The 23858-nt window shown below is 40.0% G+C and overlaps 1 pseudogene; it reads left to right on the forward strand.

Moving 5' to 3' along the window:
- The first annotated feature begins 10939 nt into the window (after nucleotides 1-10939).
- Nucleotides 10940-23858, forward strand: part of LOC121295904 — a 28119-nt pseudogene continuing 15200 nt past the window's right edge.

A 23858-nucleotide genomic window follows, 5' to 3' on the forward strand; every position in this document is an offset into this window, starting at 1 on the left:
CGTTTGTATCAGAAAAGCATGGATATCCATGGAGTCAATTCGAAAGAGATGAAAAGACTTTGCCATTTTGGGTATTTATACCTTTGTGAACAACTGTTGACTCCACTCCCATTTGTTTTTCTTCTGTCCAATGATAGGGGTTTCCACTCTATCATTGCACATTCCCTCTGCGGGGAAAAAGGGGGGGCTGCATACCACGTTGAACCTAGCAGGGCTCATCCATCTTGTCTTTCAGTTCCCCTCGCCCATCTCACACTATCTCTGCTAATCTCCTGCCTTTTGGCGTTTAGCTCAGACACCCATCTATGACTTTCAGTCGTGTTAGGCTATGCAAAACTGCACATAGCTGGTTTTTCCTATGGGAAATGAAAGAACTCAAAACTTACACAATACTGTATAGAACCTTTATATAAAAGCATAGTAAAGCAATTGAATTAGTAAGCACATTAAAACGATTATAAAAACACATTCACACAATTTAAACAATGATTAAAAAGAACTTAACTTTAAAAGACACACATACACAATGTAAAACTTACAATTAATAACATCATTAATACCTCATGCAGAAAGCCATCACTACAGACGGTCACCTTCTGTACAATTTTAACCCCATTCATGTGACTACAGTGTGAGAGCGGCTTTTCGACGGTTAACGGTTAATATATGTATATATATATATAAAATAATACAAATAATACTGGCTTTCACCATCACATTAACATATACATCATAATACTAATACAATAATAAACAAAGAGGCGAGAGACTCCGCACACAGTGCAATAGGTAAGAGGTATGGTAGCATTGGTAGCTCCAAGTGAATGGTCATATGTTTTGACAGTATCACAATGCTTTGAACCAATGTATTGCAGTTTAATGGTACCATAGCAGGACCAGCCAGCCAGTGTGCTGCTGTATCAGGACCATGGCCCTGTGCAATAATATATCAGTTCCAGATCCATTGTGTTTCCAATGCTGGTAATGCTGTTGTTTGCTGGTATTCCTGATAGGGACTCTTCAGGTTAATGCACTGGGATTAGAATAGGACGTTTAAAACATTCATTGATTACAGCTTTTGTTGATAAAAAGTTACGTGAAATAAAAGACTAAATACACAAGATAGTGCTGCCATTGAATACTCTTAAAGGAGTGCTTACCCAGGTTTTTAAATGCAAGGTCATACCTTTAATTAGTATCAATAGTGTTATTATTGGCCCCTCTTTACTGGAGTGAGCTTTGGGTGACCAGACTATCCTGATATTACAGGCTCGGTTACCTAAAGGTATCTGGCATTCTTTAATAAAGTCCATATACAGCGCCTATAGAAAGTCTACACCCCCTTAAACTTTTTTCACATTTTGTTGTGTCAGTGCCTCAGAGTTTCATGCATTTAAATAAGGATTTTTTTCCGCTTATCTACACACCATACACCACACTGTTAAGGGGAAAAAAGTTTGTATTGAGAAAAAATATATATATTAAAAATACAAAACTGAAAGATCATAATTGGATAAGTCTCCACTACCCTGATTTAATAATTGGTGGAAGCACCTTTTGCAGCAATTACAGCTGTGAGTCTGTTGGGATAGGTCTCTACCAACTTTGCACACCTAGATTTGGCAATATTTGACCATTCTTCTTTACAAAACTGTTCGAGCTTTGTCAAGTTCCTTGGGGAGCGTTGATGGACAGCAATCTTCCAGTCATGTGACAGTTGGATTGGATTTCGATTGGATTTAGGTCGGGGCTCTGACTGGGCCACTCAAAAACATTTACCTTTTTGTTGCTTAGCCACTCCAGTGTAGCTTTGGCTGTGTGTTTTCGGTCGCTGTCATGCTGAAATGTGAACTTCTGTCCCAGTTTCAGCTTTCTAACAGAGGGCAGCAGGTTTTCCTCAAGGACATCTCTGTACTTTGCTCCATTAATTTTCCCTTCTATCCTGACAAGTGTCCCAGTCCCTGCCAATGAGAAACATCCCCATAACATGATGCTGCCATCGTCATGCTTCACAGTAGGGATGGTGTTCTTTGGGTGATGTGCTGTGTTGGGTTTGCGCCAAACAAAATGCTTTACATTTAGGCCAAAAAGTTCCATTTTAGTTTCGTCAGACCACAAAACTTTTTGCCACATGGCTACAGAATCTACTGAGTGCTTTTTTTGCATACTTCAAATGGGATTTAAGGTGTGGTTTCTTGAGTAATGGCTTCCTTCTTGCCACCCTACCATACAGGCCAGATTTGTGGAGTGCTTGGGATATTGTTGTCACATGCACACTTTGACCTGTCTTGGCCGTAAAAACCTGTAGCTCTTGCAAAGTTGCCATTGGCCTCTTGGTAGCCTCTCTGCTTTTCAGTCATCCAGTTTGGAGGGACGGCCTGATCTAGGCAGGGTCTTGGTGGTGCCATACACCTTCCACTTCTTAATAATCCTCTTGACCATGCTCCAAGGGATATTCAAGGCCTCTGATGTTTTTTTATACCCATCCCCTGATCTGTGTCTTTCAACAACTTTGTCCCGGAGTTCTTTTGAAAGCGCTTTGGTGCTCATGGTTGAGTCTTTGCTTTGAAATGCACTACCCAGCAGAGGGAACCTACAGGAACTGCTGAATTTATCCTGAAATCATGTGAATCACTACAATTTAACACAGGTGGAGGCCACTTAACTTGGTGTGTGATTTTTGAAGGCGTGAAGCTTTAGATTCAGTAACTGGTGGCACCCCTTGAGCAGGAGGAGCAGCAACTCCAACTAAGTGTTTCCTGTAACTGTTGGTCAGTCTCTCACATATCGGTTTTGAGGAATTTTGGCCCATTCCTCCTTACAGAACTGCTTCAACTCAGTGACATTTGAGGGCTTCCTTGCATGGACAGCTTGCTTCCGGTCCTGCCACAATATTTCAATGGGGTTTAGGTCCGGACTTTGATTAGGCCATTCGAAAATGCAGAATTTCTTCTTCTGCAGCCATTCTTTTGTAGATTTACTTGTATGTTTTGGATCATTGTCTTGCTGCATGACTCACTTTCGATTCAGCTTTAGCTCACGGGCGGATGGCCTGACATTCTCCTCTAGAATCTTCTGATACAATGCAGAATTCATGGTTGTGTCAATAATGGCAAGCCATCAAAGTCCTGAGGCAGCAAAGCAGCCCCAAACCATTACACTCCCACCACCATGCTTGACGGTTGGGAGGAGGTTCTTTTGTTTGAATGCAGTGTTTGGTTTTCTCCAAACATAATGTTTCTTATTGAGGCCAAAAAATTCTAACTTTGAATCGTCTGTCCAGAGAACATTGTTCCAGAAGCACTGATTTCCTCCTGGCTATCCTTCCATGAACACCATTCTTGTTCAGTCTTTTTCTGATAGTTGAGTCATACACACTCACATTAGGCAAGGCGAGAGTGGCCTGCAGATACTTGAATGTTACTCTGGGGTTTTTTGTGACTTCCTTGATGATTTTCTGGTTTGTTGATTGTTTGATGATTTTCTTGGAGAAATTTTGGTAGGACGACCGTTCCTGTGTAGAGTGACTGTGGTCTTGAACTTTCTCCATTTGTAGACTACCTCCCGTCTGACAATGGATTGGTGGAGCCCCAAATCCTTAGAAGTGGTTTTGTAACCCTTTCTAGACTGATGAGCATCAATAACTCTTTATCTGAGGTCCTCAGAGACGTGTTTCCACATATGTGTATGGTGAAGACCAAACTCAAAAAGTTTCTGATCTTTATATAGGGTGGGGCCTCGCAAACTCAGCCCTGAAGATCTACCTAATTATTTAAACACCTGATTCTAATGATCCCCTTAATTGTGTCACTTACTTTTTTCACATACCCTTAATTACTCATTGTTTGTCAAATTCATACATCATTTTGTTTCAAAAGACATGGAATTGGTTAATATAAACCCTATTGGATATTTAAGAAAAGACTGGTTTTGATTCAAGAAGGCTATCATGGTAAAACTATGGAATTTCCATAATTATCATTGGGGTTCACAAACTTTTTCTCGGCACTGTATATATTTTATTTCCCCTTAAAGCTGTGACCTGGCAAAGGTTAAACTAAAGTGAAAAATCACCCTGGGCTCAACTTAAACATTATCATCATGTGTAGCACCTTGTTCAATTCGTAATGAATAGGGCTTTCCAGGCAAAAAATATCAGGATCACCCTACTGACTTCTGGCAAGTTGCCAGACAGGGGATAAGTGACGAGTTTTATTCGACTTTCAGCCTAACCCTTTACCATGTAGGGGATGCAGGTTCTAAAATGTTAGTATTGCTGTAAGAACCTTAGGTACCACTCTTTCAAATTTTGTGAAACACTTTTGGTTTCAAGTTCCCCCAGTAGTCATTAGCTCCCTCTGAAATTTTAATGTTTGTTATTTCTACAAAGTTTAGGCTGAAATAACTCACGTAGCGGGGCTCCAAAGATATTTTTGGATGGATGTTGATGAGGTCCACAAAAATAAAGTAAAATATTTTGGTTTCTGTGGATTTTGGATTTTGGATTTTTGAAGTTGCATTCGAGCATTGCTTATAGCCACTGCAGTGAGGCTAAAGTACCACATAGTCTTAACCAAACTGGCGTTATTCTACAATTTTGCATTGTCTGAGGTTAGATCTAAAGTAAAAAGTGACAGTGTTGCTTCCAGTGGCACTAGCTTGGAGCTAAGGGGTTATGAACTTGCATATGGAACTTAGATTTCTTTGTTACAGTGACACATTTAAAACTACCAAAACCTCAGTTAGGTGCGTTTTAAAAACTACAAACTGACAGAAAACACAAAACCTAGATTACCATGGTAAACTTAAGGGGTTAACAACTTCCGGAGTCACTAGAATTTCACATATACTCCTACTGGAATAAAAATAAAGGTTCTTACAACAATATTAACATTTCAGGATCCGCATCCCCTACAGGGTAAAGGGTTGGGCTGAAGTTCGAATAAAACTCGTCACTTACCCCTCGTCTGGCAACTTGCCAAAGGTGTGCAGGTGCTTCTGGTATTTTTTTCTCGAAAGCCCTATTCATTACGAGTAGAACGAACGTCTAAGTTGGTAGCATCTAATTTGAGCCCAGGGTGATTTTTCTTGTCAGGGTCACTTTTTCACTTTGGTTAGACCTTTGCCAGTTCACAGCTCGAAGAGGAAATTAAAAAAAATAAATAAATTAAATGATCTCTTAACTCAGCGGGCCCGAAAACCACTAGGTGAATTCTACTAGCAAAAGTCAACACAGTCGGGCCACAAAATGCCCCTTTAGTGGTTGAGTTGGCATGGAATGACCCACAAACAATAGGGCAGTTACATAACAGTCACCAGGGCAGCATGGAACTAATTGCAAATGTAACTATGGGTGTGTAAGATGAGTGAGACATGTGGTTTAGTTGAATAAATACTCTTTATTCCTCTGTGAATTGTCAATCTGTGAACATCTCATTTTAGTTTCCCCAAATTTCCCCGCAGGAATTGAATCCCATTTTTTTGTTGAGCTTTGTCTGAGCTGGTGTCACCACTTAGAGCCAGACTACACCACATGGTGGAGAAACTACAGGAAGCAGGTCCTGTTAAAGTATGGGGGAAAAGATACATCCCACTAAACACCACAAGTACTGTATAGAGTATCTTATAGTTCTTAACATTTACCATTAGCCTCCGTTTTCTCTTTTCAAGTTGTTATCTAGATACACACCTCTGGCATTGAACAGGAGAGACAACACAGGTAAGTGATTTAAGTAGTTTATTCTTTTAAATTTTAAAATAGTGAATGAGATTAAAACTGCAACAAGAAATAAAGAAACCAGTAAAAAAATAAATAACTGATCTAACAAAAAAATTCCACTCACTGCTTGTACGCCACAAGTTCTTCAGAATTCGTGAAAATAAAAGAAGAAAACAAAACAATTCAGAACTTCTGCTGTCCTCAAAAGAAAAAGGAATAACCAAAAATACTGCAACCAGCCCATATTCCACTGTAGCCTGCTTCAGGAATGGTCTCTAAACAGGAGAGCATCATTGGTTCTCTGCAGTCTGTCGATCTATCAGCTCCCCAGCATGTCTGCCTGGTCATGAGTGCTTTACAAAATAATAATAAAAAGAAAAAAATAAAGAGGAGAACAAAAAAAAAAATTAGGGAAGTAATCCAATCCAGCAAGAGAGGAGTCTTTCAGATTCGAGCGTGCACTCTTCCTATTACTTTGCAGGGTGTCTGATTTCAGCTTTAAACAGTTCAGCCGCATTTCAGTTCCCCCTCTCAGTTCTTACCCCGTTCCATTACTTGCTTTGCTTGGTTGTTTCTTACTGCATTTCATTCCAGCTCCTCTCCATTTACTTAAACTACCTCTTTATAACCCAACAAATTCCTCATTTCTCAAAAAAGCTTACAATAATTAAGCGATTTGAAAAAAAAAAATGTTTACAAACAAATAGTAAAAAAAAAATAGCAAAGAGAAAAAGAAAACGACACATAGTGATAAAAAAATGAAAAATAAGACGAAGTGATTTGTCACCTGATGACACTGGCGAGAGTTGTTTTCTTAACAGCTTACATTAAAGAAGTGGAACATTCCCTGCCTCATTTCGACTGTTTGAATTCACTTTGACCAAAATCAGCACCATGCCTTCCATTTCTAAGCTGCAGTTCAAACTGCATGTAGTCTGTTGGGTGGACTGTGCTTTTGAATAATTATTTTTTTAATTAATAACCTTGAATGCATGCCTTTGAATTTTAAATGTTGATTGGGTGCTTGACATGCCTAGACACACTTTGCAACTAGATCTGTTTCATGGTCGCCCATGGTATAGCAATGATTGCTGCTGATGTATAACCATGGTCTGACAATGTCATGGTTGTATTTGTAAGAGTTTGTGCCATGGTGCTATATGCTGTACCAAGCATGGTTAGACAATGCTTTGTGGGAACTCTCTGGACAGGTTTGCTGTCTGATTCTGTTTTTCATTTTGCCATTCCACCCCCACTAAAGCTACAGCGATGAAGCCATGAAAACCGGCCCCAGGAGAGCCAGCAGAGGCAGAGTCCAAACTTTCACACTGAACAAAGAACCATAAAAGAGAGAGACCAACACTGAATTTAGGAGCTTTACAAGAAAAAAAGACACCCTACACACAATGTATTAATGTATGTTTAGCACTAGCAACACTATCACTGCTCCACAGTGTTTGATTGTTTAATTGCAGATATGCAACTCTATATATTCAAAGACAAGCAAAGCTGCTAATCACTTCCTGTGCTAGAAGGCAGTCTTGCTTCAATTGAATGTATTGCTGAGTAGAACTTTCTGATGGACCTGCCTATGTATGTGTTAATGCCTCCACAATCCATGTTGCACCAGTTTTTTGTTTTATTCATGATTCAATCAGTAACTATTATTACGGTCACCCCTGATTTAACCATTGCCAGACCATGTCAATCCACGTCTGAGTCATAAGTGAATTTCTGATGGTACGCTGGCTGGCCAAAAAATGAAAGTGCCCTAATTTGTGAATGAGTAGCTCCTGGTGTATTGTATTAATGGAAACAGGTGTGTTTTTTCCAGCGTTGTAAGGTTTCTGTAATCCTGTTGTTACAATCAGTTACACATGAACAGAATTGCCTGCTGAAGACGCTGCCATTCCCACTATGGAGACAGCCACAGTGCAGTGCAACCACTGCGTTGAGATGGGCCGGTCCACAGGCCCCCACTGTCATGCGTGACGTCAGAGGGACTCTTCTGCTTGCTCGTGCTCGCTGCTTAAGACCTGCACCTCTCACTCCACTTGGGGTCAAGCCGATCACATGATCACACTTTTAGTGCACTGTTGCTGTCTACATCAAAATGAAGTTTGCTACTTATATCATAATTCAATCCCTCTTTGGAATCGGACATGTGGTTATTATCCAAATAGCACTGATTTACAACAAGCACTGTCCTTTATAGTGTGAAGGAGTCAGTTATGTTAACAACAGGGCTTTTTACTAAACGTTCCCAGCTTCGAGTTGCTTTCTTCTGCTGTATGAGGTGTCTCCAATGCATAGGCCTGTCAAAAAAAGACCAGGCCAAGAGGGTCCACAAATCAGCCCCCTGCCTGCCTCCACCTCTCCATAGCAACAAATAAAGTGTCCTTTATTACACTTTTTATTGGCTTGTAAACTCACAGGAGGTAGCCCAAGCAGGCGACTGGTCTGGGGAGTCTGTGTCGGTGTATTACCATCACCACTGCGCCGCTACATGGTAAATTATTCCAGTGGTTGTGTTTTTAGTGTTAGTCAAGGCCAGTAGCACAAGGGTTTGTATTCCTATGTGTAAACTGACTCCATAAATCAAGTACAGTACATTTTGCAGTGTTGGGGTCGTTACTGATAAAAAGAAATGTATTAGTCGTTATTCGTTTCTTGAGATAAAAGTAATGATATTAGTATTACATATTAGTTCATTTAAAAAAATAGCGCCCTATATTACTCGTTACATTGCCCACTACATTCCTTCCTTTTGCCCTGCGAAACAATTGTGACTAATCTCCATAGTCTGGTAATGCGTTTTTTAAAGCTATGACAAACAAATAAACTTGTAATGCCGTGGGTTACCTTAGTTCTTGGGTCAGTAGCGTAGACAACTGCAAATGAATCAGGCTGGGCAATATTATCTTGCTTCCACTAAAGTTTTATTATTCAGCGACTTCATTACAAAGGCTCAGCAATAATAGAAAACAAAGTAATCTGCCAGTAGTATGTTGTAAACTGTGTTACAATTAAAACAGTAAATAAAAATAAAATGGAAGCACAGTAGGGCTCGTTGCGCACTCCACAACATCTCCTGCACGAATTCACACTCCTCACATCATTCTCATTAGCTACAGAGGCTATTAATGTACAAAATAAATCAACACTGTAAAATCACACTAAATATTGCAATTTGCTAGCTTCATTATAACAGTTAACAAAACTAACACCACTTAATCATTTACTTTAATTGAGCCTTTCAATGTATATGAACGCAGACATTAAAATAGTGATACTTATCTTTAACTCGCCCATATCAGGAAACAAAAAATCTGGGCAAAGGCTTATGGTCACTGTTGTCAGTATTAAACTACATGCACTTTGAACAAAAAACGTTTTTGAATCCGTCCTTATTTTAACTGGGTATGCAATTTGAGTTCTTCAATCGTAGGTTCAATGTTTAGTTTAAAAATCCAAGTAATCTTTGTTGTATCGCATCAACCGTAGCATACAATTAATTAGCAAACAGTTCACCACCGGCGCCGCTGCATCTGTATGTACTACGACACACACGAACAATATCATAGTAAAACTATACCGCGTGTTCAAGTAAAGAACAACTTGTAAATTTACTGAGCTTGCTTCGAACGAAAACATAAATCACATCATTTAATAATAACGTAATAATATAGCAAGAAAACACTCTTTTTTAAAAAAAATTTTTACGGAAAGTAACTAATATTATTACTCGTTATTAAGAAATGTAGTATTATTACAGTAGCACGTTTTGTCATATGAACTGTAATCAAAATGTCACTTTTCTACAGTTTTATAAGGTAACTTTATGTGAAACTGTCACAGAGACGGCCGAAGTGGGCGACGTCAGAACCAGGAAGGAATGAAATACACAGACAGGACAGATGATGTGAAATGATGATGGCGCTTGCTTGCGCCGGTTTATTGTAAATAAAAGGTTTTAAACAAACAGAAACAGGACACGGCACTCTACGCCAAAATAAAAGAGACAAACAAAAACGGACTATACTTAACAAAATGGTGCACGGACAGACACACTGACAAACACGGTGAGTTTCTAAATAAACAAGTATCGTGCTGGTCCCACCAGCACGCAATAGCAATTGTTGTAAATAGTTTATCCTCCTCTCTCTCCCGTTCTCCACACATTTTAAACACTGGTGTTACACAGACCCTTTTATATCCCGTGTACCAACGACTGTACACCAACATTAAACACACAACATAACAGAAAATATACACAGGGGCGGGCACTTTGTTACAGAAACATTTACAGAATACAGTATGTGTCTGTTCTGGCTGAAAAAAATAAATACAAATTCCAGTCAAAGGCTTTCTAGCTTATTACATGTCTTGGTATATCTGAATATATAATCACAAGGGCAGTGGTACTCAAGGTCATTATCAATTTACCAGCAAATGCAGAAGGACTGGGTGGGGTTTTTGTTCTTACTTTTTGCCAGACAAGACGCAGATGAAGAACAAAGAGCAAATATTGCTCTGCATTTGTAGACAGAATCCCAGTTTCATTTATCTTTATCTTTATCTCTATAATATAAATCATGCTCCAAACATTCATGAGGAAGAAATGATGGTTTATACCTGCCTTTTGAAAACAAACGCTGATTTCTACGACCTCATAAAATATTGTGGGGGTCGTCTCGCTGCATGACAAGCACAAAATCCACATCAGTCATGGGCATGGGAACACATCAAACAGATATCTGTGCTGTTGATACATGCTTCATGGTACATTGTTGCGCAACAAAATATATTTTTAAACAGGCCGAGTGCTATAAGGCCTTTACTTGGACCCCAACTTGCTGAAATTTCTGGGGGAAAGAAAAAAATCAACTGATATTTTTTTGGATGAAAAACACCTTTTACAGATTTTATGAAACTGTAACCAAGCATGAATGTGGAATTCATTATTTGAATTAGCTTGGCTTGTTCAGTGCTCCCAACTAGTGTCTTCCCTGGACCAAAATCCATATCTCTACTATAGACAATGCAAAGGTCAAATGTTTACGAAACCTGTCAAACCATACTAGTACTTTTAAATAGACTGTAACACAGGGCTTGTACTGTAATGATTACTTGCATTGTACAGCTATGGCCAAAAGTTTTGGTTTGAGACATAATTTAAAAAAAAAAAAAAAAAAAAGGCATGGTAAGTAGTGTGGCAAAATGGCTGGTAAGGGGAACAGGTGTAGCGGTGATGCGGTGCAGGAGTGACAGGCAGACAACGGTAATCCAGTGAAAAGTGCTTTATTTCTTTTCCAGGTCCGGTGACCGTAAAATAAATAAATCCCCGGCGATACACAACAATGTGTAATGCACGGGGATAACAAAAACAGGGCACAGTCCCGAACCAAACAAACAGACGGTCACCAGTCCTGGGTGAGTGCAGTCGTGATGGTGGTCGGTGCAAACCTCTCATCCTGTGTATATGTAAGTAGTTCCCAGGTTAATAGCTAATATGTTGTATGTGGAGTGTCTCACATTATAACAGTAATCATTTTGCATAGTTTAAGCGGATTCGCTTCATGGTCCTCTCGCCCAAACTGCACAAGAAGATATCTCTTATAATATTGTAACGGTCTGGGGGCACTGTGGGACCTGCGTGACCTTCCCCCTAATTAACATTGTGGCAGCACACCCCAGACTGTCAGTTAGCAATGTGCTGCCCTGACCTTGTTAAAACTAGGAGGGGTTTGAACAAGGTCCACCCATGCTGTATACCTTCAGTGCTGTGAGTAGTGGTTGCATCCCTGGGAATCCTGTATGTTAATTCCGCTTCCGAAATCCCAGGATTTCGTAATTGTATGAAGGAAACTCTGATTCTGTTTTTACTCATGATTTTCCCTTGTTTCATTATGTGTGCTACTCTGCTATACTTAGTAACTAGGCAACCAACCCCTGCCGCTGAAATTAAAACCACAAGATTTGAAATTCGCTTTAATGATAACAACCACTGTCTTCAACTACTCAGCTCAACATGGCAGAGGGAAATGAAAAAAACTACTTTTGTCGAATATTAAAGGAGCACCGATATGGTCTTTGTATCTTAGGTCAGTGTCAGGGAAAAAAAAGCGGAGTATAAGAGTAATACAATGTGACGGAGGTTGTACGAAAGGATTATTTCCATTTTGAGAAACCTCTTTGCCTGCCATTTTATCCCGAATGATTCCATGTGACAGACTCCTGTTCAGTGTTTACTTCAGCTGACCTCCGTAAAGCACTTTTGTAGCACTGGGGAAATTCAGTATGTACCTTCAGTTCTACAATTAACTAGAAAGTGTTTGTTATTTGTTTTATGAAAACTGCATAGAAGGCCTCATCGTTTTCAGTTGTTATTTTTTTGTTTATTTGCCTGTATTTGAACAAGTGGAGTTTCTTGATTAAACATCATGAAAAACTGTACTCAAGTTTATCTATTTTCACTCTGTCTACTTAACAATCCTCTTGCTGCATGACTAACACAACAAATTACTTCCACTGAGGTGTTAATAAGGTAAGGCAACAGTTTTAAACAAAGCTATTTTAGTAAATTCCAAATGTTTTACCAGCATCTCATGTGTAATCACATTTATTTTTTATTTATTTTTCATAGACACGTTAGCATTCTTTCACGTCCTGCAAAGAAAATGAGATCAGAAACAGCTGACCCTGGCCTCGCCCTGCTTGAGATAGCTCGTAAGGACCATGACATTAAAATGAGAATCTGTGCATTAAAAGGGGAGAAGCTGAGATTACAACTAGCTGAGATTACCTTTTCATAAATATCAAACTTTATTCAAACCAAAATTAAAGACAGAATGAGTTAAAGCTTTGTAAATAGAGCCCATAATCTCAGAGTACGTCAGGCACCACCAGTGTGTAACCGTTAACCTGTACCTGTACATGTATATATATATTTTAAGCTTTTATTTTCGCAATCATTATTGTTGTAAAGTAACAAACCGCTTGAGCCTTTCAATTCAATCCTGCCTCCGTCTAATCTCTGTCCCAAACTGTTCTTTCCCCTCAAAGTAATCTACTAAATACTGGTGAAATAGTAATTGGTTATTTTACCCTGTTTTAATTCATGATAAACTGTCTCGCCAACTTCTGTCTCATCGCCTGTCCACCTTAATGTCTCTCATCTATAGGAGACAGTGGGATAGTTTCATCAGGAGGTACATCTGCTTGGAAATCCCGAAGCCCTGCTCGTCTACTGAAATTTTGCAAAACTGCACATGCCACTGTGATCACAAGAGACCTTTCCAATTTAACACGACGAAATGTTAACCCTGGAAACTTCTTTTTAAGAACTCAGAATGTCCGTTCAGTCACAATTCTGGTCTGTGCATGAGCCTTGTTGAAACCCCTTTCAGGACCAGTTGCAGGGTTTAAAATTGGGGTCATTATATACTGCCTACAGGGGTAGCCATTGTCAACTAACAATATACCTTCAATCTCACTGTTTTCAAACTTGGCACAGACAACACTGTTTTCAAATATTCCAGAATCATGTGTAGATGGATAGTTTGTTCTGTTGGAAAAGTTATGTATTGCTCTCATAAAATTGCAATAGCTTCAATGATGCTGTGAATTAGTTGACGCATCAACAGGAAACAAATCACTGATTACATTTTGAAACAACCTTGTGGCATAAAAACTCACTGTTATTAACACTTGAATGAGAGGCTGAAGAGGGTCTTTTTTGTCTCTGTATCTGACGATTTGTGGTTTTAAAAGCTCCACCAGCCCGATTATACTTTCTTTTCTCGTACGGAATCTCTGCACAAAACTTTCATCATTAAATTCAACAAATGGATTGCTACAATCACGAACAATACGATATCTAACCAATGTTACATCCCGAGTTTGTCTAACAAGTTCAAAACAACCAGCAGCCATAACTTCACAACAATCCATCTCAATCCCCCCTCTCACCAGGATTGGAATGTAATCTATTATCGAACGTGAATCTTGATGTGCGCAACGGAAAAAAAATCTGTCAATCCAGGATTGAATCCGAGATTCAGTACAACCCTGGTTGAATCTCAATGTGCTCAATCCACCTCAATTTCTCCCCTAGTGTACTGTGCCATGCAGTGGCCTGAAACCTGAAACTTAGTCTCCTGAAACTAAGTTCCAAGCTACAAAGAGGCTTCGTGTTCCCTCAGCTTTACAGTGCATTAAGTCCAAAGAGTTACGAAATCCAGCTGGATGCCAGTGATTGTGGCGCTTGCATGATTTTGGTTCTCATTACTTGGCAGTGCCTTCTGCATTCTGGTGTTTCTCTTTACCTCTCAGAGTCGGACACACTCTGTGTGTTTCAGGACAAGAAGTACCGAGCAGGAGAGAGGTGGCACCCATTTCTGGAGCCCTATGGATTTGTGTATTTTATTAACTGTGTCTCCAGCAAGGTATAGTGCCTTCAGTTTATCATGGAATCAGGCACCGTCCCTTCTGAAAATGTGTGTGAAGGAAAATACGAAACACACAAAGCTTTATGAGGGATTATTTTGTTTGTTTTGATTCATTAAATAGAGCTGGATATTTAGGGAACCTTTCTTGACTTTTGTTGGCTCTTTTAAGGTCCTACAAATTCATGATCATCATCATAATAATAATAATAATAAGAAATAAATCACTCAAAATTGGACACTATTTATGTTTCTCCCGGCTTAAACGCTAAAGTGTACGCACCACTGTGACCTCAGAAGAGCTTTAACTTATTTAAAAACAAGTTTGGTATTCCTGAACCTTTTTTAAACAGCAGAGAACATTTTCATAAATATCAAACTGTATTATTTTTATTCAAACCAAAATTAAAGACAGAATGAGTTAAAGCTTTGTAAATAGAGCCCATAATCGCAGAGTACGTTAGGCACCACCAGTGTGTAACCGTTAACCTGTACCTCTGCAATACTCTGCCTCTAGAGGATATAAGAAGTATTGCATTATTTAATGATACTTTCACCAGAGCAGGGCTTCTCAGACTTGTCCTGGGGACCCGTCCGTGTCTGCTGAGCTCTCAGTTACCTACCTGAACCCTTAATTGTACTAATAATTTACTTAATTAGACATCTTCACTTGTTTTTCAGCTCTTAAACAGTTGCAGATTTCAAGTTAGCTGTAACATTTAAAAAAAAACTATTTAAAAAAAGGTATAATTAAAAAAAATAGTTAAATTATATACACTGAGTGTACAAAACATTGGGAACACCTTTCTAATATTGAGTTGCAACCCCTTTTGCCCTGAGAACAGCCTCAATTCGTCGGGACATGGATTCTACAAGGTGTCGAAAGCGTTCCACAGGGATGCTGGCACATGTTGACTTCAATGCTTCCCACAGTTGTGTCAAGTTGTCTGGTGGTGGATCTGTGCTCTGAATTGCTCGTTCAATCTCATCCCACAGATGCTCAATTGGATACCAGTCACTGTGTACTGTTGGCAGTTGTGTTGGTTTGTAACATTCTGTGTAAAGCATGTCTCCTGTGTAGCAGAGTGGCAATGTGGTGTGTAATCAAGTGAAGTTCCCGGTGAGTCAGTGTACCAGTCCTGTCCCTGTCTCCCAGCAGTGCTGCCCTCGATACCCAGGTAAGAACTACATTATTAAAGTCATTGTATAAAAAAAAAAGCATTGAATTCCATAAATCTAACCTATTTTGCACATTAATTAGTACACAGTTTGACACGTCCTGTCACCATACAACATAATACCTTCCGTCTTTATGCAGTGGGTTATTTTCAATATACAATGCAAAACCAACTGTTGAATGAGCAAAATTGTTTAGCAACTTGCCTTAGAAAAATCATTGTTAAGTCTTGGAAAGCCATTCTTCGGGGCTAAATTCAAGACCTAATCAAGACTGAAGAACTCTACTTGCATTGGTTGGGTTTCAGCTGTTGTTCCTGGCAAATCCTGCTGTTCAAAGGTTCCAAATGCAAAAGATTTAAGTTGTGTCAAAACAGCAAACAAAACCTCAATCACACAACTCCCAGGATAGCTTTCCCAGCCAGCTGTGCTTAAAGCAACTGCAGGGAATCACATTAAATGATTCTTCAAGGTGAACTGGTCATGTACTTGTGAGATGCAAACATTGCCTGAATTTCAAATATGTGGGGTCACTTTATATAAAGTAGACCACAATTTTGATCTCGCTCTTAGTATTAATGGATGGCACAAGTTTTTGGCACACGGGTCAGTCTGTCTGGCTCCTAGAGTTTTGACTGCCCAAGGCACATGCAGGCTTCCTGTTACTGATTGGGAACATATTTATAACTCTCCTGGTAGTCATATTTATAACTCTCCTGGTAGTCATATTTATAACTCTCCTAGTAGTCATGTCAAACTAACACGGTTGTGTTTGTGAAATGTTTTGGATTTATTCTCATTGTTTTTACTCAAGCCCTTTTGCAGCTTTTCGAAAAACCAAATGCTGTCACTGAAGAGCGTCTCTTTCTTTTCAGAAGAGTTCTCCTCTCCCTTGGTCTCTAAGGTCAATGGAAAGGCCTGCAGCTATAATGGAGTCGTCTACCAACACGGGAGATGTTTGCGGCTGAAGGGCTGTTTCTCAACCGACTGGCCGATCAGTGTGCCCAGTGCAGCTGCTCTGTATGAGGGGATCATTACATCACGTTACCTTCACAAAGATCTTGGGTGGCAAGGCCTTGTTGAAATACTCAAATTGGAATACATACTCATTAGCCACTAGCTGGAGAGTCATTCCACAAGGTTTACAGGACACGCATTCATTGAATCAGTTTAACCAGCTGCTCATTTAGCCCCAAGTCCTGAATCAGCATGACCAGCTGAAATCCAGCATACACCAGTGCAGGTTATTGCTGGAGTTTCCAGAAGTGACTGTGGCACTACAATGAAACACAATGATACCATATTTTGGGGGCAGTAGTTGCACAAGGGCCACTACAAAGGGACGAGGCTGGCATGGGTACAATGATTCCACAGTAGTTTTGATATGTCTGTGACAGAATGAATACACATTGTATCCATTATGATACCACGTCAGCACCACAGCCAAGTACTGTTCCACTCATGAACGTTTTCATTGTCAGACCATGGAGTTGGTGTACCACGAAACAATCATGGTGAGCAATGTTACCCTGGTTTACCCGCTGTCTGAAGCATTCCGACACACTGTGATTTCCTGTTCTTACAATGGGTCCAGCTGACTGATGTGTTTAATCAGGCGTTCCATCATTTGTTTCAGGAAGGGAATGTGTACTGCGGGCTTGTGGCAAAGTGGCTAGTGGAGGGGAACAGGTGTAGCGGTGATGCGATGCAGGAGTGACAGGCAGACAACAGTTTCCAGTGAAAAGGTGCTTTTATTTATAATCCAGGTCTGGTGACCGTAAAATAATAAATCCCCGGCAATACACAACAATGTGTAAAGCACGGGGATAACAAAAACAGGGCACAGTCCAGAAAAAAATGAACCCACGGTCACCAGTCCTGGGTGAGTGCAGACGTGAGGGTGCGTGGTGAATACACAGATACGGTGGTGTGCAGGGGTGCTCCGGACAGGGCTGACCCTTTGCGACAGCTCCGGAGTAGTGCTCTAACTGTCTACAGTGAAACAAACACAGACAGTTAATAAACAAACACAACACATAATCACAAAAACACTGCGAGTTCCACTCTCGCTCCTTCTTCCTCCAAACGTTCTACCCAAACGAAGGAAAAGATCAGCGTTACCCTGGCCCCTATATGTAATCCCGCATGATATCTAGGTAAACGGTTGCAGCTGCCTTATTACTTGCAGCTGCCTCTCGTTTACCTTTCAAATCAATACGGTCTTACAACAGAGTCGCGCTTCTTTCCAGGGTGACCCACTTCCCTGACCCGGAAACGAACTGTCAGGCCAGCCCTTCCAGATACTTCTCCTCTCATTCTTTAGCGCCCTCACAGGTCGGGAGGAAGATTCATCACCAGAACTCATGTTTCCGTCACAGGGCTCCATCCCAGTGTCTGTCCCTGACTCCTGTTGCCAGGTGTGCAAAGGTAAAAAGGAAGCTGAACAGTTAGCATTACATGCACATGCTCTGCAGGCAGCCAGAGCTCTTACAAATGAAGGATCTTCAGTGCCTGAGCAATAGGAATTTCTGAAGTGAGCTGGTTTTAGAAATGACTACTATGGATGTGCAGCTGCTGTTTCTGCCCCCTCTGCCGCTGTGAGTTAGTCAATTGAATGAAATCAGAGTTCAACCAAAAGCACTGGTTGAAAATCTGCATTTGTTAGCAAGCCTGGTAGATCGTGGTCAAAGAAAAAAAACAATAATAGAGAAATACAAAAGAAAATCACACAGTCTAGAAGCACCTGCTTAGTTGCATAATTTTTCTTTGTTGCTATACTGTAGTGTACCTGTCTCAAATGTGCAGTTTTTAAAGAAGTACTAAAACACTACAGCAAATATGTATCTTCATTCTCAAAAAGCTGATGCTGTCCCAGTTTAATTGCATTTCTGTTTACAAGCCATGCTTTCAGCTATTTCTGTACTTCCTTGGTCATCTCACCAGACTAAATTGTTCCCACCCCTTCAATGCCTCTTTTTTTGTGTCATTAACCAACCAGCTGCTTTCCCTATTGACTGACATGATTTACCACCAGTAAAATTACTCTGAAGGAAGACAGTGCTGAGGTGAAATTGCCTTTGAAGTGAAACACTAACACCCTTCCTAAAAGCATGTCATACCTGTCGAGACGTGTCCTTGTTTAAAACTCTGTTCCTTTTCGTCAGGAGACAGGGATTCTTCGTGGGACCAGGGTGACGGGGAACCCTTCTGACAGCCCTCCAACAGAGAAGCTGTGTGTGCACTATTTAGAGGGCACTGTTCTGTTCTCTCTCGCAGCCGTACTTTATTAGAAAACTGAACATTACTGTCAGACACTGGAGCTTTAGTTTTTGCTAACAGGAAGATGCTGATTTTATTTCAGATGGACTTATCTTACTGCCATCATAGTTATATTATGTTTAATCCATGTCACATAATTCTGGTTATGGCACCACAGCCAAACCATGGTCAACTCATACACTGTTCAAAGCATGGCTGCATATGCTTTACTGAATGTCATGAGTTGAACCTTCTGTCAAACCTGTGGAATCTATCAATAAAACAATACATATAATAATATTAGTAAATTATAAAGACAGTTAAGTATGCATAGTTATTGTACTTGTATTTTGAAGTGTATCCCAATTTTCAATACCTAATGTATGGTGTACATTAAGTTAATGATGAACTCTGGCGTGTAAATTGATGTTAACACAACCTGCTGCTGTCTGCAATTTCAGAGGCACTTCTATCACCGAGACCCTGCCTGCCTCTGGGAGGCCTCTGTTCAGTCTGCCCCACCCCTCGGGCTCCAGAACTCACCAGGGCCTGCTGTCTGACCACCAGCAGGCATCCGGGACCATCGTTCAGATCGTCATCAACAACAAGTACAAGCATGGGCGAGGTGAGAGCGGTCGAACAGGGCCAGCCTAGAGCAGGAGGGCCACAGTGAACAGTACGAGATGGGATTCTGAGCTGTCATATCCTAGAGAATGACTCGAATGACTCGTTTATAAAACTGCCTGTCCTTCATATCACTGATTTACTGTATGGGAATAGGATCCTGGCAGATCCCTGTTGCTTCAGACACCATGGGCAGGACAAACAGCAGATTTGAGATTTGGAATGGTAACAAATCACACTGTGGCTAAATCATAGAAACACAGTAACACTTTACATTAAATGTCTCTAATTAATGTGTACTTATGTAGTAGTTACATAGGTACACATGTGTACTTACACATAATTACAATGTTATTATGCATTGTTACAATTGTGTCAGAAAAGTGTTAGGGTTAGGCTTAAAGTTAGGGATAGTGTTACGGTTATAGGATAGTGCATAATTGTAAGTACACATGTATTTACTAAGTAACTGCTATGTAAATATACAGTAATTAGAGACACTTACTGTAAAGTGTTACCAGAAACACTTAAACAGTGTCTTCAATGCCATACATTGGGGGTTTGCAATGGAAGATGTTGTATAGAGGCCTGGCAAGTATGCTGTTGACATGAAAGTGTGTGTGAGCTGGCCTGGGCATATATTTTTATAGGGTTCTTAAGACTGCTTTGATTACTGCCAAGTCTTTTTCAATTAAATACATATTAAAACACCATCATGCGTTTTATTGAAAGTAAACTGACCCCTGAAAGAAACCACAAATATTACAAGGCAAGCATGGAAGCTTCACAGCTCCAGCCATAGTAAAAGAGTTTGCCAGCTTAACCGTCATTCTTTTTCTTCTATTTTTTTATTACAATCAAAGAAACAACATCTACAGCCTGGTTCTTTGTTCTTGAACCCAACTAGATATTCTTCCAGACAGATACTGTACAATATATTTAGTACTAAAAAATATTTCACTATAGGATGGTAAGGGAATGTTTAATTGTTCGCATCTTTCTCAAACAAAAAAATATTCCATTACATATACCATTAGTCTAGTTTCTAATAATGCATAGTTTCTCTGCAAATTCAGTAGTTTATTTTATTTAGCTTTTACAGTGTTAGTCAGATGTTTTCTTGGAGGAAAATTATAAACCCAGGTTCTTCACATTACAGCACTAAAATGTATAGTATACACAGTGTTAGAACTTACAGGAACTCTTATTAATATTTGTGGCCACTGTGCATTGCTCTTGCACATATGCCACATGGATCAGCTCCACTGAAGAACCCCTTTGTCTCTCTTCTCCAGTGTGTGTGTCGAATGGAAAGATGTACTCGCACGGAGAATCCTGGCACCCAAACTTGCGCCCCTTTGGAGTCATGGAGTGTGTGCTCTGCACCTGCAATCTCACCAAACAGGAGTGCAAGAAAGGTAGGTAGGTACCCCTGCAAATACCCACACAAGATAGATGGAAAGTGCTGCAAGGTTTGTCCAGGTAAATTCAACTATATATAATATATAATTATATAATTATGAAGGCATTCGTGCACAACAAAGCTTTTTATAACAAAGGTTCTGATCAATATAAGGCAATTTGTATATTAAAGAATGTCTCTACAAAGTTTTTATACAATACTATACAATAGTTCTTAGCAATGGTAAACCAGCCCTCCATACCTCGCTTATCTATTGATATTTGTGGAGTTGGCACAGGTCCCGCATTCAAAAAAACTGTTCAGCCTCTGGATAGACTGCTGTGGGATGTTCCGCCCCTCTTCCTGTGCAGCTGCAGCCAGCTGGCGAAGGTTGGCTGGTTTCGGTTGTCTGATGTGGGTGGCACTGGCGATTTGGTCCCACAGATGTTCTGTTGGACTCAGATCAGGAGAAAAAGCTGGGCACAGCAAGACCTCAATATTGTTTTTTTGAAGTTGTGCAACTGTAATCCTAGCACTGTGTGGTCTTGCATTGTCCTGCTGGAAAATCAATACTTCCAGATTGGCTTGCAGGATCGAAAAAGCTCTTGCCTCAAGGACTTCGTCAATGTATCGCTGAGTACGAAGGTTGCATTTAATTTGCACCAAAAGCATACTTGTGTTAAAGGAGATTCCTCCCTACACCATCACACTCCCACCGCCCCACCACCACAACAGTCAGCATAAATCACCATGACTTCTCCACACACGTTGTCTTCTGTCAGGTCTGTCAAGGGCAGAACACCATTCATCGGTGAATATAACACTCCACCACTCTCTCTGCAGCCACCTCAGATGTTCTGTGGCACACAGAAGACGGCGATTTCGTCTCTCAGCTGTCAACATGTTACCCCTGAACAGCCTCCGAGCATGCAAATGATTTTCGGCAAGCTACAGTCATTCTGCTGATGCTTGGTTATTTCTTCCTGGAATTTCTCGTGCTGTAGCCACTGCAGTCTGAAAAAGAGTATGCAGATGGATCAGTTGGATGTGACGGTCCTGGGCCGGTGTGGTGATCCTCTGCCTTTCAGGACATGGCCTGTCCCTCACAGAGGCGGTTTCCTGGTTTCTCTGGACTAGTCTACTGATTGCAGGCCTCTTTCAGTCATGCCGATAGCAACCAGACGATCTTCATTACACAAGTGGGGCATAGTCGTATCTTTCGCTGTTTTTGCATTTATTAAAACCTGGTGTTTTTAAATCACATGACTTGAGCTCAGTATTTTGTTATTCCAAGGAACAATACTACTCAACCAATCAACAAACCCACCTGCTCACTGTTTAAAACGAAAATAACACACAGTGCTATAAAATACATTATATTATATATATATATATATATATATATATATATATATATATATATATATATATATATATATATATATATATATATTATATTATACAAGTTTGTTGCCCCTTTAAAAGCAGACCCAGACACTGAAATGAAGTTTTAAGAATGCTTACGCACTATTTTTAATATTTACACAAAAACAAAACAACTATACACGTCAGGAACCTATTCCAACACGTTGGGCAGCTAAGCTGTTTATCGACTAACAAAACACAAAGTTGGTTTAAGCTACAAAGTAAAAAGGTTTTACACACTACCTTTTTGTACGACTGAATGCACCCTCAGTCGGGCTCTCCACACAGCAGCCCTGAGCACACTGGCTGCTCTTCTTTAAATACCCTGCACCTGGCTCTAATTACAATTACCACCAGGTGCAGGGTGATATAATGGGGATTTCCACAATAACGTCCACCGATATGCACAATGATTTTAACAGGGAAAGAATCTGACCCTTATATATTATATATATATATATATATATATATATATATATATATATATATATATATATATATATATATATATATATATATATATATATCCATATATCCAATTGATAAAGTTAAAAAATGCATATAGAATCTAAATAAGAAAGATTTACTGAGAAAAACAGATTAATCTCAGTTGCGTAAGTATTCAACCCCTTTGCTATTGCATCCCTAAATCAGCTCAGGTGCAAATGATTTGTTTGAAAGGTCACAAAATTAGTGAAATGGTTTCAGCCTGTGTGTACTCAAAGTGGTTTAACTTATAGATGATTTCCCTCCTGTATATAAATACTTTCAAGCTACAATGAAGAACAAAGAGCTTTTGAAACAAGTCAGGGATAAAGTGATAGAGACGCATAGAGCAGGAGAAGGGTACAAGAAAATTTCAAAGGCGCTGATTATCCCTCTCAGCACAGTGAAGTCCATCATTAATAAGTGGAAGATGCATCATACCACCCAGACACTACCCAGATCAGGTCGCCCTCCCAAACTGAGCAGCTGGGCAAGCTGGAAACTGGTTCAGGGTGTCACTCTGAAACCAACAATGACCTTGAAAAGTTCTGTGTCTGAGATGGGAGTCAGTGTTCACACATCAACAATAAGCCGGTCCCTACACAAAGCTGGCCTGTATGGACAGGTGGCAAGAAAGAAGCCATTACTCAAAAAGCCTCATCTTAAAGCATGTAGAAGATACTGCAGACATGTGGAAAAAAGTTTTTTTGGTCAAACGAGACACAAATGTAGCTTTTCAGTCTAAATTCAAAGCGTTATGTCTGGCTCAAGCCCATCATTGCACATCACCAGGGACTGGGAAGCTTGTCAGGATAGAGGGGAGAATGGATGGTGCAAAGTACAGGCGAATCCTTGAGGAAAACTTGTTTGAGTCAGCCAAGACTCTGAAACTGGGGAAGGAATTTATATTTCAGCAGGACAATGACCCGAAGCACAAAACCAAAGCCACACTGGGGTGATTGAACAAGAGTGGCCCAGTCAGTCCTGACTTGAATACAATCAAACATTTATGGCGAGACTTGAAGATTGCAACAAACTTTTCAGAACTTTTCTCATGAAGAATGGACAAGAATTTCACCATCCTGCTGTGCAAAGCTAGTAGAGACCTATCCAAAAAGACTCATAGCAGTAATTGCTGCAAAAGGTGCTTCTACCAAGTACTGACTTAAGGGGCTGAATATTTTTGCAACCTGTAATTTTCATTTTGTACATTTTCTTTGCAAGTTTTGCTAACATTTAACCTCCTTCTCATAAGCAGTGTTGAATTTAACCACTACATCTTTGAATAAAAAAAGTTAGTTTGAAGAACTGGGCATACATT

Source organism: Polyodon spathula, chromosome 20 (assembly GCF_017654505.1).
Source record: "Polyodon spathula isolate WHYD16114869_AA chromosome 20, ASM1765450v1, whole genome shotgun sequence".
Taxonomy (NCBI): Eukaryota; Metazoa; Chordata; class Actinopteri; order Acipenseriformes; family Polyodontidae; genus Polyodon; species Polyodon spathula.